The 18,710-nt window shown below is 49.8% G+C and overlaps 2 protein-coding genes across 5 annotated transcripts in view; one reads left to right on the top strand and one right to left on the bottom strand.

Moving 5' to 3' along the window:
* The window catches only part of LOC147107918 (1-acyl-sn-glycerol-3-phosphate acyltransferase gamma-like), a 47,367-nt gene extending 41,374 nt beyond the window's left edge, over window positions 1-5,993 (bottom strand). Inside the window, exon 1 of the mRNA XM_086007325.1 lies at window positions 5,779-5,993. The gene's annotated coding sequence lies outside the window, so the exon portion shown is untranslated. The remainder of the gene's footprint in view (window positions 1-5,778) is intronic.
* rrp1 (ribosomal RNA processing 1) overlaps window positions 1-18,710 on the top strand; it is a 428,065-nt gene that overhangs the window by 300,050 nt on the left and 109,305 nt on the right. The gene's annotated exons all lie outside the window — the stretch shown is intronic.

Genomic DNA, 18,710 nt, shown 5'->3' with positions numbered 1-18,710 from the left:
TAATGACACGGGTTCATCCACCCGCACTTGAGAAAACTGTCGGACTCAGGGCAATGCTATGGAAATGCATGTTTCTGCTCATTTACAGAAGCAAGCATCAGCCCAGCGACTCACTCAAGGGGTGCAGGGGGGAGAGGGAGGCTTCCGCTGCTCGCTGCCATTCACAATTCACAATTCACAATTCAAATCGCTTTATTGGCATGATAAGTTACATCTTATGTTGCCAAAGCATCAAAATACATTTATGGTTTAGCACATAAACGCGGTTCTATTCATACAGTGTATAAACAGGTATATCCCTGAGTGTATAAATATACATTCGCATTGTTTATATATATTCTTTTCTTAGTTTACTGGTTGTCCCTCTGTTCATGGCAAGCTGTAACATAGTGTGCCGCCAGTGTTATACAGCTTCTCTCCTCTCCCAGTAGGAATGGGAGTTTTTGGTTGTCATTCAGATTTCTGAAATCAGGGCATATTTGTGAGAATTTTTGGTAGAAATTCTCCCTGATGCCCTGATATTTTCCACAAGCTGTGAGGAAGTGCATCTCTGTCTCCACCACTCCCTGACTGCAGTGAGAGCATATCCTGTCCTCTCTTGGCAGCCTGGTCTGCCTGTGTCTGCCTTTTTCGATCGCTAGGCTATGTTCGCTAAGTCTGTACCTTGTCAAGGTTCTTCTCAGTTTGTTATCCTTTACCATGGTCAGGTAATCAGCTATGTTGTATTGTCTGTTTAGGGCCAAGTAGCAATTGAGTTTGCTTTGGGTTTTTGTTGTTTCTGCCCAATATGTCAGATATTTTTCCTTTTGCTTAGCGACGATTGTGTTGGGTCGAATTCTTTGCGTTACCCTGTCACTGTCCTGGGGCTGGTTATTGTTAGTATTGTTAGTAGTTACTTCACTGAGTCCCAGGACTAGTTGACTGAGGGTATTCTTCTTTATGGTCAGCTCTTGGCATTTCAGGGCGTCATAGTGATAGCATTGGGGATTGCTCATTTGTAGGTGATTCCAAAATTTGGTGGCTCTTTTTTGGATAGTGATTATTAATGGATATTGGCCTAGTTCCGCCCTGCATGTATTATTTACTGTTTTCCTTTGAGTCCGGAGGATACTTTTACAGAATTCTGCATGTAGGATCTCAATTGGGTGTTTGTCCCATTTTGCAAATTCTTGTTGAGTTAGCGGTCCCCATACCTCACTGCCATAGAGTGCAATTGGTTCAATTACTGATTTGAAAATTTTGAGCCAAATGCTAATTGGGATTTCTATTTGGATTGATTTTTTGATGGCATAGAAAGCCCTTCTTGCTTTCTCTTTCAGTTCATTCACAGCCAGTTTGAAGTTTCCCGTAGAACTGATTTTTAAGCCCAAGTATGTGTAGTTAGTGGTTTGTTCAATTTTGGTTGTTCCTACTGTGAAATTTATTTTGGGTCCCTGATGTTTGGATCTTTGCTGGAACACAAGGACTTTGGTTTTTTGGGGATTTATTGTCAGGGCCCAAGTCTGGCAGTACGACTCCAGCAGGTCCAGGTTTTGCTGTAGCCCCTCTTTAGTTGGTGACAGCAGAACCAGGTCGTCTGCATAGAGGAGGAATTTAACCTTGGATTCATATAGGGTGAGGCCGGGTGCTGTAGATTGTTCAAGTAGTTTTGCCAATCCATTTATGTAAATATTAAAGAGTGTCGGTGAGATTGGCGAGCCCTGCGTCACCCCCCGCCCCTGTGGGAAGTATTTTGTTTGTTTGTCTCCAATTTTAACTGCACATTTGTTGTTTGTATACATTGATTTATACATTCACCCCTCCTCCCCACCCCAGCGAGCTCCACTCAGGGCCTGGCCCACATTACTAAACCCATCCAGCCCAACGTTCAGCTGATCTTGGCACGAGACTGGACGAGCAACTCAGCACCACTTCACGCCCAACACCGCGCCCCGCGGCGGACATCCCCCGCACACCGGGCCCCGCGGGGACGCTCCCCCGCACACCGCGACATTCCCCTCACACCAGCAGCTGCCGGTTCCACCCAGACACACTCAGCACTATAACGCCGAGAAATGACTTGGCGTTGGGGACTGAAACTAAGTTTGGAGATGACACCGAGGGAAGGGGGAGCAACCAAACTAAATCGCAAGTGGCCTGGATAGACTGGGTCAGTGGCCAATAGCATTCAGTGTAGAGAAATGTACGGTAATGAGACCGGAGAGGGGAATAAATTATATAGCAGCACAGGACGCAATACAGAATAAGAACGCAAGAACATTGAAATGATGCCCTGTATACCCAAGTCCAGGTCATTAATATATATCAAAAAGAGCAGTAGTCCCAACACCGACCCCTGGGGAACACCACTGTACACCTCGCTCCAGTCTGAAAAACAACCGTTCACCGCTACTCTCTGCTTTCTGTCCCTTAAGACAATTTCATATCCACTGTCCCTTTAATCCCATGGGCTTTAATTTTGCTAACAAGTCTATCACGTGGTACTTTTGAGAAATGCCTTTTGAAAGTCCAGATACACAACATGAACCGCACCACCCCCATCAACCCTCTCCACTCATCAACGAACTCAAGCAAGTTAGTCACACACAATTTGCCTTTAACAAATCCGTGCTGGATTTCATTTATTAGCAAATATTTTTCCAAGTGTCAATTAATTCTGTCTTGGATCACTGTCTCAAAGTTTCCCCACCACTGACATTAGGCTGACTGCAGCTTCAATCATGACACACGCAAACACCTTGAATAACCAGCAGTGCCGGTGCTGGTGGTGAGCCCGTTACCAAGCAATGCTTCACCGCAGAGCGACACAGCGCACAACACTCTCTCCAAATGTGGAAGGACATTACCCAGAAGAGTGGTGCTGGGAGATTTTCTACAGTTCAGTGGAGGCACTACGGACATTTCACACTTACTGAAAGCCCCGTGGCTACTTGCAGCTGTTGATCCAGATCAGCCATGATCTCATTGAATGGCAGAACAGGTCTGAGGGGCTGAATGGCCTCCTCCTGTTCCTATGTTCCAGGTACCAGATGACAACAACAGGTAAGGCACCCACACAGACTCCCAGCCTGCACCGACTGTGCCGTGTGCTAATACAGAGGAGCACACATTAGATTACACCCAGGTCACGACAGAAAGTCCCTCAACCTCTGCAGGAAATAAAGAGCTGTCTGTTAAACAGAGCTTTATGTGAAAACACAGCCTGACGATTATACCTCCAACACAAGACCATCATGTTGCTCTGACCGGCTGAGTGTTTCCAGCATTTTCTGTTACTTAAGATCATGCTGCTGTTCAGAACACACCCCACTCTTCCTGTAGTTATACATTCTATTTTAAAAGCACTGGCTGTCCTGGGAATGCAGGAGGGAGCAATCAAACGTTAGTAAACCCACTGAACCCAGCCTCTCTTCCCTGCCTGCCCCCCCCACCCCCACCCCCACCCCCACAAAGGCCAAAGGTTTAAATCATGGCAAGAACCTGAGCAGCTGAAGTCACCAATCCTTTCGATAGTCAGTGGGTCCTATCACAGGGCAGCTCGCTGTCGTGTCTTCCTGTTTCACATCCACCTGATATAGGCCAGTGCCTGATCCAACCCCCCAGCCCGCTCCGCAACACTCGGGTCTCCTGGGATCCTCACAACTTTCACTGATGGGGCGATAGTAAATGCAGCGGAGCTGTGACCGAGGGGGTGAGCCATGATTCACCCAGGTATTGGGAGCAGGCACAGCAGAGGGAGCAGATTAGAACATCACCCAGAAGCAGACAGGTGTGATGAGGTTCAATCCCTGTGGAGGAAGCTGTAAACAGCAAACCAACAGGAGACAACAAGCGAGCTGCCACAGGTTGGGGGTCTGTACGAGCGTCGACAGCCCACCTGCTCTCCGGGTCACAGCACCAAACACGAACGGAGAGGGAACCCGAATCCCCGAACACGGTGACCACTCCGTGAAACAGGAAGTGGTGTCTGTGGTGGGCGCAGCCCTTTAAACGGCCCAGTCACCTGTGGACCTGCCGTCACTGTCAGCTGACCAACCCTGCCTGGTAGGGAGTCAGAGGAAGTGACCAGAGGCTGGCAAATAGGCCTATGCTCTTGTCCTCCAACCCTTCCATTATCAGCCTTGATAAATGATCAGCCCCGCCACAGACCCTGGAGTGAAGCATCAGGCAAGGGCAAACAGCTGACAGGTTAGTCAGCAGGGCATGAAGTCATCCAACGTCAGGACATACCAGCAGGGAGGAATGGTGTTCCTCAGTGTCTGAAACACAAACAGGGATTGCGTTCATCCTGTGACGCGGTGATTCCCATATCCCTTAAAGAAAACAACAATTACAGTGCAATTTCAGATAGCAATCTTGACTCAAGCTATCAGAAAGTTCACCCACAGACAGAGCCACGTTAACAGCGACCTTTGTTCAGGGACAAGCCGAATTATACCGGGGCGAACTCCAAGCTCTGGACTTCTACCAATCACCTCATCCACTCAGCCGAGCGAGGCTGGGGACAACGGTCAGTCTGACATCCAACTCAGCACAGGACGGGACGGGCAGGAACATAGGATGATCACACTGCCCCTTCGTCACAGCTGCATTCTGCTTCAACTATCCCAACCCAAATCTCCGCATCTGCTGCTTCTCACTCCCCGAGCAATCCTTGTGGAATTATTTGTTTTAGGAAAAGATCAGCATTCATTAGGGAACTCAAGACTGCCATCTCTCCTCTTGGTACTGGGTCAAGTGACAACCTGTTTGAGCACACTGTCCCTGCCTGGGATTCCACTAGTACTGTACCCGAGTGTTAGTGACAGACCTGTACCCACCAGTACTGTACCCGAGTGTTAGTGACAGACCTGTACCCACCAGTACTGTACCCCAGTGTTATACAGCGACAGACCTGTACCCACCAGTGCTGTACCTGAGTGTTAGTGACAGACCTGTACCCACCAGTGCTGTACCCCAGTGTTAGTGACAGACCTGTACCCACCAGTACTGTACCCCAGTGTTATACAGCGACAGACCTGTACCCACCAGTGCTGTACCCCAGTGTTAGTGACAGACCTGTACCCACCAGTACTGTACCCCAGTGTTATACAGCGACAGACCTGTACCCACCAGTGCTGTACCTGAGTGTTAGTGACAGACCTGTACCCACCAGTGCTGTACCCCAGTGTTAGTGACAGACCTGTACCCACCAGTGCTGTACCCCAGTGTTATAGTGACAGACCTGTACCCACCAGTGCTGTACCCCAGTGTTAGTGACAGACCTGTACCCACCAGTGCTGTACCTGAGTGTTAGTGACAGACCTGTACCCACCAGTGCTGTACCCCAGTGTTATAGTGACAGACCTGTACCCACCAGTGCTGTACCCGAGTGTTAGTGACAGACCTGTACCCACCAGTGCTGTACCTGAGTGTTAGTGACAGACCTGTACCCAACTGTACTGTACCCCAGTGTTATACAGTGACCTGTACCCACCAGTGCTGTACCCCAGTGTTATAGTGACAGACCTGTACCCACCAGTGCTGTACCCCAGTGTTATAGTGACAGACCTGTACCCACCAGTGCTGTACCCCAGTGTTAGTGACAGACCTGTACCCACCAGTGCTGTACCCCAGTGTTACAGTGACAGAGCTGTACCCACCAGTACTGTACCCCAGTGTTATACAGTGACAGACCTGTACCCCAGTGTTATACAGTGACCTGTACCCACCAGTACTGTACCCGTGTTATACAGCGATGTCCTCCCCGCAGTCAGACCGGTGGGTGCCAGCCCTTACCAGTAGGTGTAGTATGCCAGGGCCAGGAGCAGGGTCGTGAGGCAAATGCCCGAAAACAGCAGGTAGGCAGTCTCGTTCGCCGTCATCTTCAACACTACACTCATCCCCAAGAACAAAGGCGTCAGTCTGTCCCAGCCCGACAAGCCGCGTAAATCCACAACAGATTATGACAGAAGTAGTCTGATGCAAAGCTGAGAGCACAAGTATTCACAGAAACACCCTGCTCAGCAAGTCAGGGGTCGGAGGCAGTGAGGGGCAGCTTATCAGCCCACAACACTGCAGCTATTATTTCTTAATTAACACACCACAAAGATTAATACTCAGAAATGCCTCGCTGGCTTACTGAAATAAAAGAATTCAGGCATTCCTTCTCAGGAGAGAATCACGTAACACAGTTAGCTTTTTAATCCTTTAAACAGCTTAATAATTAGTTTGTCCAAACGTCCTGGATCAGTCCCCCTGCATTTACATCAACCAATTGCTGGGACTGCACTCCCCACATTCCCCCTCGCCCCGGCCGGCCACTCCCGGTCCCCCTCGCCCCGGCCGGCCACTCCCGGTCCCCCTCGCTCCGGCCGGCCACTCCCGGTCCCCCTCGCCCCGGCCGGCCACTCCCGGTCCCCCTCGCCCCGGCCGGCCACTCCCGGTCCCCCTCGCCCCGGCCGGCCACTCCCGGTCCCCCTCGCCCCGGCCGGCCACTCCCGGTCCCCCTCGCCCCGGCCGGCCACTCCCGGTCCCCCTCGCCCCGGCCGGCCACTCCCGGTCCCCCTCGCTCCGGCCGGTCACACCCGGTCCCCCTCGCTCCGGCCGGTCACTCCCGGTCCCCCTCGCTCCGGCCGGTCACTCCCGGTCCCCCTCGCTCCGGCCGGTCACAACCGGTCCCCCTCGCTCCGGCCGGTCACTCCCGGTCCCCCTCGCTCCGGCCGGTCACTCCCGGTCCCCCTCGCTCCGGCCGGTCACACCCGGTCCCCCTCGCTCCGGCCGGTCACTCCCGGTCCCCCTCGCTCCGGCCGGTCACTCCCGGTCCCCCTCGCTCCGGCAGGTCACTCCCGGTCCCCCTCGCTCCGGCCGGTCCCCTCGCTCCAGCCGGTCACTCCCGGTCCCAATTACTGAGACTGACTAAAGAAACCTGCACCATCCCCGCTCGCTCACTCTGCAGTCACTAGTTAGTAAATTATATCTCTTGCGCTCGGCGAGGGAATCCCTGTTACAACTCATTACAATATTAAGCTGCTCCCCTTCATCCCATCGCCCACCGCCTCCCCGGGGTGCAGGACCCCTCCCCTCCCCGAGGTACAGGTGGCTCACTGGGCAGGGTCAATGTACAGAGGTGAAACAATACATTACAGATTGAAGGAAATATGCTTGAAATGGTGTTATTTTAAAATGGAGCAGACACACCTTGGTGTGCAGACACACAGGTCCTTAAAGGTGGCAGCACCAGTTGATAAGGCCTTAAATAGGCTACCCGGATCCTAGGTTTGGGTTTAGAGAGCAGGAAGGCTAGCAGGCAATTCAACTTCATCAGTCACAGCTGGAGGATGGTAAAGTTTTTCGGCAAGAGTTGTAAGATAGCCACTGGGACATCAAGAGATTAGACTGGATGGGATATTAAAAGGGGTTGGGGGGGGGGGGGGGGGGGGGGAGAAAAAGAGTGGGATAGACTGGGTGGGATGTTACAGGGTGCGGGGAGAGTGTGGTTGAATGACCTGTTTCTGGGCAGGAACCACTCTTTTATCCTGTGAGCGACACCAATTGGAACCACTTTTTATTAAAGAGCTCGCCGCTACACTTAGCCTGTATTTATACACGGCCTCGCTGCATCTATCAAATGGCTCTCAGCATTTCAATCAATGACCCTGGGGCTCAGTGCTGCTCTGTAGCGAACAGCCGCCATCCGGAGTGGAGAGCACGGCCCCATGGCCATGACCACCCCCATATTCCCCCTCCTCCGTCCAGGCGCCAACTCAGCTGCTGTGGATGCCCAGTGTTCACTTTGTTCTCCAGCAAGGTCCCACAAACAGCAACACCAAGCACAGCGGAAGGAAACCAGAAGAACTTCCTGTTCATCCAGTATTGGCATGGGATCTTTATCATCCCATCAGGCCGCAGACTCGGGGTCCGTTTAATGCCTTATTCGAACTCGGCACCTCCGACAGTGCAGCTCTCCCTCAATACTGCCCCTCCGACAGTGCAGCTCTCCCTCAGTACTGCCCCTCCGACAGTGCAGCCCTCCCTCAGTACTGCCCCTCCGACAGTGCAGCCCTCCCTCAGTACTGCCCCTCCGACAGTGCAGCCCTCCCTCAGTACTGCCCCTCCGACAGTGCAGCCCTCCCTCAGTACTGCCCCTCCGACAGTGCAGCCCTCCCTCAGTACTGCCCCTCCGACAGTGCAGCCCTCCCTCAGTACTGCCCCTCCGACAGTGCAGCGCTCCCTCAGTACTGCCCCTCCGACAGTGCAGCCCTCCCTCAGTACTGCCCCTCCGACAGTGCAGCCCTCCCTCAGTACTGCCCCTCCGACAGTGCAGCCCTCCCTCAGTACTGCCCCTCCGACAGTGCAGCGCTCCCTCAGTACTGCCCCTCCGACAGTGCAGCCCTCCCTCAGTACTGCCCCAACCAATACAGCGCTCCCTCAGTAATTCCCCAACAGACAATGCAGCTCGCCCTCAGTACTGCCCCTCCGACAGTTTTTTTATTATTATTCGTTCCGGGATGTGGGCGTTGTTGGCAAGGCCAGCATTTATTGCCCATCCCTAGTTGCCCTTAAGAAGGTGGTGGTGAGCCGCCTTCTTGAACCGCTGCAGTCCGTGTGGTGAAGGTACTCCCACAGTGCTGTTAGGGAGGGAGTTCCAGGATTTTGACCCAGTGACGATGAAGGATCGGCGATATACTTCTAAGTCAGGATGGTGTGTGACTTGGAGGGGGACTTGGAGCTGGTGGTGTTCCATTGCACCTGCTGCCCTTGTCCTTTTATGTTGTAGAGGTTGGAGGTTTGGGAAGTGCTGCCGAAGAAGCCTTGGCGAGTTGCTGCACTGCATCTTGTAGATGGTACACACTGCAGCCACGGTGCACCGGTGGTGGAGGGAGTGAATGTTTAAGGTGGTGGATGGGGTGCCAATCAAGCGGGCTGCTTTGTCCTGGATGGTGTCGAGCTTCTTGAGTGTTGTTGGAGCTGCACTCATCCAGGCAAGTGGAGAGTATTCCATCACACTCCTGACTTGTGCCTTGTGGATGGTGGGAAGGCTTTGGGGAGTCAGGTGGTGAGACAATCGCCACAGAATACCCAGCCCTTGACCTGCTGTTGTTGCCACAGTATTTATGCGGCTGGTCCAGTTAAGTTTCTAGTCAATGGAACCCCCAGGATGTTGATGGTGGGGGATTCAGCGATGGTAATGCCGTTGAATGTCAAGTGGTGGTGGTTAGACCCTCGCTTACATCAGAACTAGGAGCAGGAGTAGGCCAATCGGCCCCTCGAGCCTGCTCCGCCATTCAATAAGATCATGGCTGATCTGATCCTAACCGCCAATCTACTATCACAGAACCATCTCCTGAATCTAACAGAATTAGACACACGAAATAGGAGCAGGATCAGGCTACACGGCCCCTGGGCCCGCTCCGCTACCCACAGGGCCATGACCGATCCGAACCTAGACTCATGTCCAAATTCCTGCCCGCTCCCCGTAACCTTTAATTCCCTTTACTTCTAGGAAACTGTCTATTTCTGTTTTAAATTTATGTAATGATGTAGCTTCTACAGCTTTTTGGGGCAGCATATTCCATGGACCTACCACCCTCTGAGTGAAGTAGTTCCTCCTCATCTCAGTTTTGAAAGAGCAGCCCCTTATTCTAAGACTATGCCCCCTAGTTCTAGTTTCACCCATCATCGGGAACATCCTCCCCGCATCCGCCCGATCCAACCCCTTCACAATCTTATGTGTTTCAATAAGATCGCCTCTCATTCTTCTGAACTCCAATGCGTAGAGTCCCAATCTACTCAACCTCTCCTCATATGTCCATCCCCTCATCCCCGGGATTAACCAAGTGAACCTTCTTTGTACTGACTCGAGAGCAAGTATGTCTTTTCTTAAGTATGGACACCAAACTGTATGCAGTATTCCAGGTGCGGTCTCACCAATACCTTGTACAACTGAAGCAATACCTCCCTATTTTTATATTCTATCCCCCTAGCAATGAAAGCCAACATTCCATTGGCCTTCTTAATCACTTGCTGCACCTGCATACTAACCTTTTGAGTTTCGTGCACCAGGACCCCCAGATCCCTTTGTACTTCAGTACTTTCCAGTTTCTTGCCATTAAGATAATAACTTGCTCTACGATTTTTCCTGCCAAAGTGCATAACCTCACACTTTCCAGTATTGTATTCCATCTGTCTATGTCCCCTTGCAGGTTTTTTATGTCCTCCTCACTCACTACTTTCCCTCCCATCTTAGTATCATCTGCAAACTTTGATATGTTACACTCAGTCCCCTCCTCCAAATTGTTAATATAGATTGTAAAGAGTTGGGGACCCAGCACTGACCCCTGTGGAACACCACTAGTTACTGATTGCCAGTCTGAGAATGAACCATTTATCCCAACTCTCTGCCTTCTGTTAGATAGCCAATCCTCTATCCATGCCAGAATATTACCCCCAATCCCGTGATTTTTTATCTTAAGCAATAATCTTTTGTGTGGCACCTTGTCAAATGCCTTTTGGAAGTCTAAATACACTACGTCCACTGGTTCCCCTTTATCCACCCTATATGTTACTTCCTCAAAGAACTCCAGCAAATTTGTCAAACAGGACTTCCCCTTCATAAAACCATGCTGACTTTGTCCTATTAAATTATGATAGTAACAGGACATTTGGACAGTCTCCTTAATAATGGACTCCAATATTTTACCTACCACAGATGTTAGGCTAACCGGTCTATAGTTTCCAGCCTTCTGTCTACTGCCCTTTTTAAATAAGGGCGTTACATTAGCAGTTTTCCAGTCTGCCGGGACCTTTGCTGAGTCCAGGGAGTTTTGGAAAATTATTACCAATGCATCCACAATCCCTACCGCCACTTCCCTCAAGACCCTAGGATGTAAGCCATCAGGTCCAGGTGATTTATCCGCCTCGAGTCCCATTATTTTACCGAGTACCACTTCCTTAGTGATTTTGATCGTGTTTAGCTCCTCCCCCCCCTTTAGCCCCCTGTTTGTCCAGTGCTGGGATATTCTTAGTGTCTTCTACTGTAAAGACTGATGTAAAATATTCAGTGTTTTTGCCATCTCCATATTTCCCACCATTAATTTCCCAGTCTCATCCTCTAAGGGACCAACATTTACTTTAGCCACCCTTTTTCTTTTTATATAACTATAAAAACTCTTACTATCTGTTTTTATATTTTTTGCTAATTTACTTTCATAATCTATCTTCCCTTTCTTAATCAATCTTTTTGTTATTTTTTGCTGTCTTTTAAAGTTTTCCCAATCCTCTATCCTCCCACTAGATTTGGCTACCTTATATGCCCTTGTTTTTAGTCGAATACTATCCTTAATTTCTTTACTCAGCCACGGATGGCTGTCTTTTCTTTTACACCCTTTTCTTCTCAGCGGAATATATATTTTTTGGAAGTTGTAAAATAACTCCTTAAATGTACACCACTGATCATGTATCGTCTTACCCTTTAATCTATTTTCCCGATCCACTCTACTCAATTCCGCTCTCATACCTTCATAGTCTCCTTTATTCAAGCTTAGCACGCTTGTTTTAGATCCAATCTCCTCACCCTCTAATTGAATATGGAATTCAACCATGTTATGGTCACTCATTCCAAGGGGATCCTTTACTAGGACATTTTTAATTAATCCTGTCTCGTTACACAGGACCAGATCTAAGGTTGCTTGCCCCCTGGTCGGTTCAGTTACATACTGCTCAAGAAACCCATCCCTAATACACTCAATGAACTCATCCTCAAGGCAGCCCTGCCCAATTTGATTTGTCCAATTAATGATAGTTAAAATCCCCCATAATTATAGATGTTCCCTTATTACAAGCCTCAACTATTTCCTGATTGATACTCCGTCCAACAGAGTTGCAACTGTTCGGAGGCCTATAGACTACGCCCACTAGTGTTTTTTTCCCCTTATTATTCCTTACCTCCACCCAAACTGTTTCATTATCCTGATCTTTTGACCCAATATCATTTCTCTGTATTACAGTGATTCCTTCCTTTATTAACATAGCCACCCCACCTCCCCTTCCTTCCTGCCTGTCCTTCCTGATCGTTAAATAACCTGGTATGTTTAATTCCCAGGCATAGTCACCCTGCAGCCATGTTTCTGTAATGGCCACAAGATCATACCCATATGTAGTGATTTGTGCCATTAACTCGTCTATTTTGTTACGAATGCTACGTGCATTCAGATAGAGAACTTTCAAAGATGTTTTGTGACACTTAGTTCCTGCTTTTGCCCTTTTTATTACTTTACCTTTTACTCCATACCTTCTGCCCCTTCCTGACACGCTCTGGTTTTTAATTTCCCCACTGCTACCTAAGTCTATGACCTTCTCTGCTTGTTGGAGATGGCCATTGCCTGGCACTTCTGTGGCGCGAATGTTACCTGCCAGTTATCAGCCCAAGCCTGAATGTCGTCCAGGTCTTGCTGCATGTGGGCATGGACTGCTTCATTATGAGGAGTTGTGAATGGCGTTGAACACTGTGCAGTCATCAGCAAACATCCCCATTTCTGACCTTAATGATAGAGGGAAGGTCATTGATGAAGCAGCTGAAGATGGTTGGACTGAGGACACTGCCCTGAGGAACTCCTGCAGCGATGTCCTGGGGCTGAGATGATTGACCAACCACCACAACCATCTTCCTTTGTGCTAGGTATGACTCCAGCCAGTGGAGAGTTTTCCCCCTCATTCCCATTGACTTCAGTTTTACTAGGGCTCCTTGATGCCACACTCGGTCAAATGCTGCCTTGATGTCAAGAGCAGTCATTCTCACCTCACCTCTGGAATTCAGCTCCTTTGTCTATGTTTGGACCAAGGCTGTAATGAGGTCTGGAACCGAGTGGTCCTGGCAGAACCCAAACTGGGCATCAGTGAGCAGGTTATTGGTGAGTAAGTGCTGCTTGATAGCACGGTCAATGACACCATCCATCACTTTGCTGATGATTGAGAGTAGACTGATGGGGCGGTAATTGGCTGGATTGGATTTGTCCAGCTTCTTGTGGATAGGACATACCTGGCCAGTTTTCCACATTGTCGGATAGATGCCAGTGTTGTAGCTGTACTGGAACAGCTTGGCTCGAGGCACGGCTAGTTCTGGAGCACAAGTCTTCAGCACGATAGCCGGGATGTTGTCGGGGCCCATAGCCTTTGCTGTATCCAGTGTGCTCAGCCGTTTCTTGATATCACGTGGAGTGAATCAAATTGGCTTCTGTGATGGTGGGGACCTCAGGAGGAGGCCGATATGGATCATCCACTCGGTACTTCTGGCTAAAGATGGTTGCAAACGCTTCAGCCTTGTCTTTTGCACTCACGTGCTGGGCTCCACCATCATTGAGGATGGGGATATTCGTGGAGCCTCCTCCTCCCGTTAGTTGTTTAATGGTCCACCACCATTCTCGACTGGATGTGGCAGGACTGCAGAGCTTTGCTCTGGTCTGTTGATTGTGGGATCGCTTAGCCCTGTCTATAGCATGCTGCTTCCACTTTTTAGCATGTATGTAGTCCTGTGTCATAGCTTCCCCAGGTTGCCACCTCATTTTTAGGTACACCTTGTGCTGCCATGAGACTTCATGGGGTCCGGAGTCAATGTTGAGGACCCCCAGGGTCACTCCTTCCTGACTGTAGACCACTGTGCTGCCACCTCTGGTGGGTCTGTCCTGCCGGTGAGACAGGACATACCCAGGGATGGTGATGGAGGAGTCTTGGACATTGGCTGAAAGGTCTGATTCTGTGAGTGTGACTATGTCAGGCTGTTGCTCGACTAGTCTGTGGGACAACTCTCCCAATTTTGGCACAAGTCCCCAGCTGTTGGTGAGGATGACTTTGCAGGGTTGACTGGGCTGGGTGTGCCGTTGCCGTGTCCGAAGCCGGTGCCGCGGTTAATGCCGGGTGGTCCGTCTGGTTTTCTTACTGCTTTTTGTAGCAGTTTGCTACAACTGAGTGACTCGTTGGGGTATTTCAGAGGGCAGAGGTCAACCACATTGCTGTGGGTCTGGAGTCACATATAGGCCAGACCAGGTAAGGACAGCAGATTTCCTTCCGTAAAAGGACATTAGTGAACCTGATGGATTTTTAGGACAATCCGATAGTTTCATGGTCACCATTACTGATGCTAGCTTTTTATTCCAGATTTAATTAACTGAATTTAAATTCCCAGCTGCCGTGGTGGGATTTGAACTCCGGTCTCGGGATCATTAGTCCCGGCCTCGGGATTAATACAAAAGCAAAATACTGCGGATGCTGGAAATCTGAAATAAAAAAGGAGAAAATGCTGCAAATACTCAGCAGGTCGGGCAGCATCTGTGGAGAGTGAAACAGGGTTAACGTGAAGGGCTCGGACAAAGGATGATTGACCTGAAACATTGACTCTGTTAACCACTGCTACCGTACCCTACGTGTGCAGCGCTCCCTCAGTGCTGCCACCTGTGACCCTGCCAACACAGTAGAAGCTGAACTCAACCCCAAGCATGCAGAACACAGGTGAGAGACGGGAGCCAATGTAGGTCAGCGAGCCCTGGGTGATGGATGAACGGGACTTGGTGCGATTTAGGACACTGGCAGCAGAGTTTTGGATGAGCTGAAGTTTACGGAGGGAGGAAGATGAGAGGCCGGACAGATGCGTGTTGGAATAGTCGAGTCTGGAGGTAACAAAGGCAGGGGTGAGGGTTTCAGCAGCAGATGAGCTGAGGCAGGGGTAGAGTCGGGCGATGTTAGAGGTGGAAGTAGGCAGTCTTGGTGATGGAGAGGACATGGGATTGGAAGCTCAGGCTCAGGGTCAAATATGACACTAAGGTTGCAAACAGTGTGATTGAGCCTCGGACTGTTGCCAGGGAGAGGGATGGAGGCGGTGGCTAGGGAATGGAGTTTGTGGCGGGGACCAAAGACAATGGCTTCGGTCTTCCCAATATTTAGTTGGAAGAAATTTCTGCTTTTCCAGTTCTGGATGTCGGACAAGCAATCTGACAATTTAGAGACCGTGGAGGGGTCGAGAGAGGTGGTGGTGAGACAGAGCTGGGTGTCGTCAGCGTACATGTGGAAACGGACTGTTTTTGGATGATGTTGCCAAGGGGCAGCATGTAGATGAGAAACAGAAGGGGGCCAAGGATAGATCCTGGGGGGACAACCAGAGGTAATGGCGCAGGAGCAGGAAGAGAAGCCGTTGCAGGTGATTCTCTGGCTATGATTAGATAGATAAGAATGGAACCAGGCGAGTGCAGCCCCACCCAGCTGGACGATGGAGGAGAGGCGGTGGAGGAGGATGGAGTGGTCAACCGTCTCAAAGGCTGCAAACTGGTCGAGAAGGGCGAGGAGGGATCGTTTACCATGGTCATAGTCACATAGGACATGTTTCGTGTCTTTGATGATACCAGTCACAGTGAAAACTGTCCCGCTCCCAGTAACTTACCCAGGCTCATTCATCCTGTGCATACAGAATATTCAACAATGGAGGGCCCACAGACAAGTCCCATGCTGCCCACAACCAACAACCTCATTAAAAGCAAACCCTGTATAATGGTTCAAATTAGAGTGGACTTTGAAGAGGAGTTACCTCCGATTTCCTTTCCGTAAAACACAAACAAAATTGCAGCGTATTATCAGTGAGAGCAAGGCTACGGGGAAAGGGCGGGGGAGTGGGACTAGCTGAAGTGCTCAGAGAGCCGGCACGGGCCGAATGGCCTCCTTCTGTGCTGTAACCATTCTATGATCGAAGAATCATCTGGATTCCTAATAAGTCATTTGGGGTTAACCCAACTGAAATGTCACCTAGAAAAATGATTTGACTGTTTCACGAACACAACAACCGAGATTAGCATGGGAAATTCAGAGTGTTTATAATCTCCAAACTGTGCCCATAACAACAAGGCCAGCATTAACCCCAGGCTGTAACCCCCTCCACCCCCAGACTATCTTCTCTTCCCCTGGATCACAATACTGTTGGGTGCTGCCCTCCCCCAATCTTGGCTCCTTCCAACAACCTGCAGCTTTTCAACACCCAGCTTGCTGTCACCGGGTTTTAAAACCTGTGCTGGGCTTGATTTCCCAGTAATGTTTAAAATTCCACTGCAAGGCCGGTTACTCCAGTTAGTGCACAGCACACAGGGGACCACGTCTCACAAACCCACTTTACTCGCATCTTGCTCAACAAAGCACAGAAAACTCCCAGTCATTGTACTTCAATGCACTGCAGTGTGTTATAAATATTTAAACCCCGATAGGTTACAGTTCCTGCTGTATCTGTTACACTTGAATTAGAACTAATTGTAGAGCTAACTGACTTACAAATTGTTAAATGCACCAAACAGAACCAAGCTTTAACTAGAAACACCTCTTTTATATCAGTTTTACAGTTCAATCTGCTCCTTTATACTTCTGCTAGATTCTGACAGCTACATTTTAATTAGATATTGAGAATCTGCAAAGTGACTTGATTCTATTCTCCAAGATCCCAGTGGTAGCGCTCCTCCCCTCGTCATCCTGACGCAGATCCATTATTTGGTGAGAATGACTTTTGTCACAACTAGAGATGTTTCTTTTATAGTTCGGTCAAAGAACACAATGTTTTAATGCTCCATGTTATTGCATTATGAGGAGGCGGATTACTACAGTGAGCGTACTTGTGTTGCACACACTCCACTCACCTTTCCAGTGCTGGTCAGTATCGCTTCAGCTGTAACACATTTGCTGTGGTGTTGATCAGAGACACTCTCTCTCTCTACATTATTAATCAGGCTATCCTTTTACAGTTATAGTCTGTGATTTGATGACTGCAGTTCGATACCATTGTGATGATGTATTTCCATTTTACTGCATCTCTCATGGTTTAGCTCACAGGAAGTGTGGAGTTAACAGCGCAGTTTCTGCTGCTCACTCTGGTCTCACTCCGCAGAGTTGCTCAGATACTCACTGACTGACGTTACTCACCTTGCTCGCCCTGTGACTGGTCCTGTAGGATTGTACGATCTCACTGCTCACGGCAGCTCCTGACACTTTCACTGCACCATTGCAGCCTCCTACCACTGGAGATGGAGTACCGCCTCCCCACTCTCAGCCCCGTGCCATGACTCATGGCACTGATTCAACTCGGGCTCCCGCCCTCCCCACTCGGGCTCCCGCCCTCCCCACTCGGCCAGCAGTCAATGGGCCCACCTTAACCCCTGGCTCTGTTCCTAGGCAACCCCCCCAAAATCAGCCTGTGCCATCTCCACACTCCCCGAATCTTCACCCATTACCTAGTACCCCACCCATCCTCCCAGAGGCTCTACCACTCCTGTGCCCAGTCCTCTCAGCACTGATACCTTGCCCACCCACAGCTCCACCTCCACTCAATCAAATCACAGGGTCAGTTACTGCCAGCAACACTCAGACACATAGAATAACACCATGTGGAAACAGGCCAGACGTCCCAACGGGTCTGTGCTGGTGTTTAGGCTTCACACGAGACTCCTCCCACCCTACTTCATCTAACTTCAGCGTGTGTCAGCTGTGGCTCAGTGGGCAGCACTCTTGCCTCCGAGTCAGAAGGTTGTGGGTTCAAGTCCCACTCCAGAAACTGGAGCACAAAATCTAGGCGGACAATCCAGTACTGAGGGAGAGCCGCACTGTCGGAGGGGCAGTACTGAGGAAGCACCGTCTTTCAGATGAGATGCTAAAACTGAGGCCCAGTTCGATCTCTCAAGTGGACATAAAAGATCCCACGGTACTATTTTGAAGAGCGGGGGAGTTCTCCCCGGTGTCCTGGGGCCAATATTCATCCCTCAACCAACATCACTAAAACAGATGATCTGGTCATAATCACATTGCTGTTTGTGGGATCTTGCTGCGTGCAAAAGTAGTACTTCATTGGGTGTAAAGATCTTTGGGGCGTTCGGCAGTTGTGAAAGACGCTGGAGAAATGCAAATCTTTCTTTATCTCACCCCATCAACATATCCCTCTATTCCTTTCTCCCCATGTGTTTATCCAGCTTCCCCTTAAATGGAGAGGAGAGGTTGAGTAGATTGGGACTCTACTCATTGGAGTTCAGAAGAATGAGAGGCGATCTTATTGAAACATATAAGATTGTGAAGGGGTTGGATCGGGTGGATGCGGGGAAGATGTTCCCGATGATGGGTGAAACTAGAACGAGGGGGCATAGTCTTAGAATAAGGGGCTGCTCTTTCAAAACTGAGATGAGGAGGAACTACTTCACTCAGAGGGTGGTAGGTCCATGGAATATGCTGCCCCAAAAAGCTGTCGAAGCTACATCATTACATAAATTTAAAACAGAAATAGACAGTTTCCTAGAAGTAAAGGGAATTAAGGGTTACGGGGAGCGGGCAGGAATTTGGACATGAGTCTAGGTTCGGATCGGTCATGGCCCTGTGGGTAGCGGAGCGGGCCCAGGGGCCGTGTAGCCTGATCCTGCTCCTATTTCGTGTGTCTAATTCTGTTAGATTCAGGAGATGGTTCTGTGATAGTGGATTGGCGGTTAGGATCAGATCAGCCATGATCTTATTGAATGGCGGAGCAGGCTCGAGGGGCCGATTGGCCTACTCCTGCTCCTATTTCTTATGTTCTTATTCACCTCAACCACTCCCTGTGGGAGCGAGTTCCACAATCTCACCGCTCTCTGGGGGAAGAGGTTTCTCCTGTCGGATTTATGGTCTTATATTGAGTTCTGAGCAAAGGTCATAAACCTCAAACCATCAACTACTTCTCTGCAGAGGCT

This window comes from Somniosus microcephalus, chromosome 14 (genome assembly GCF_052327205.1).
Source record: "Somniosus microcephalus isolate GS21.2 chromosome 14, FLI_Smic_1.0, whole genome shotgun sequence".
Classification (NCBI taxonomy): Eukaryota; Metazoa; Chordata; class Chondrichthyes; order Squaliformes; family Somniosidae; genus Somniosus; species Somniosus microcephalus.
This window is presented reverse-complemented; position numbering and strand designations above follow the sequence as displayed.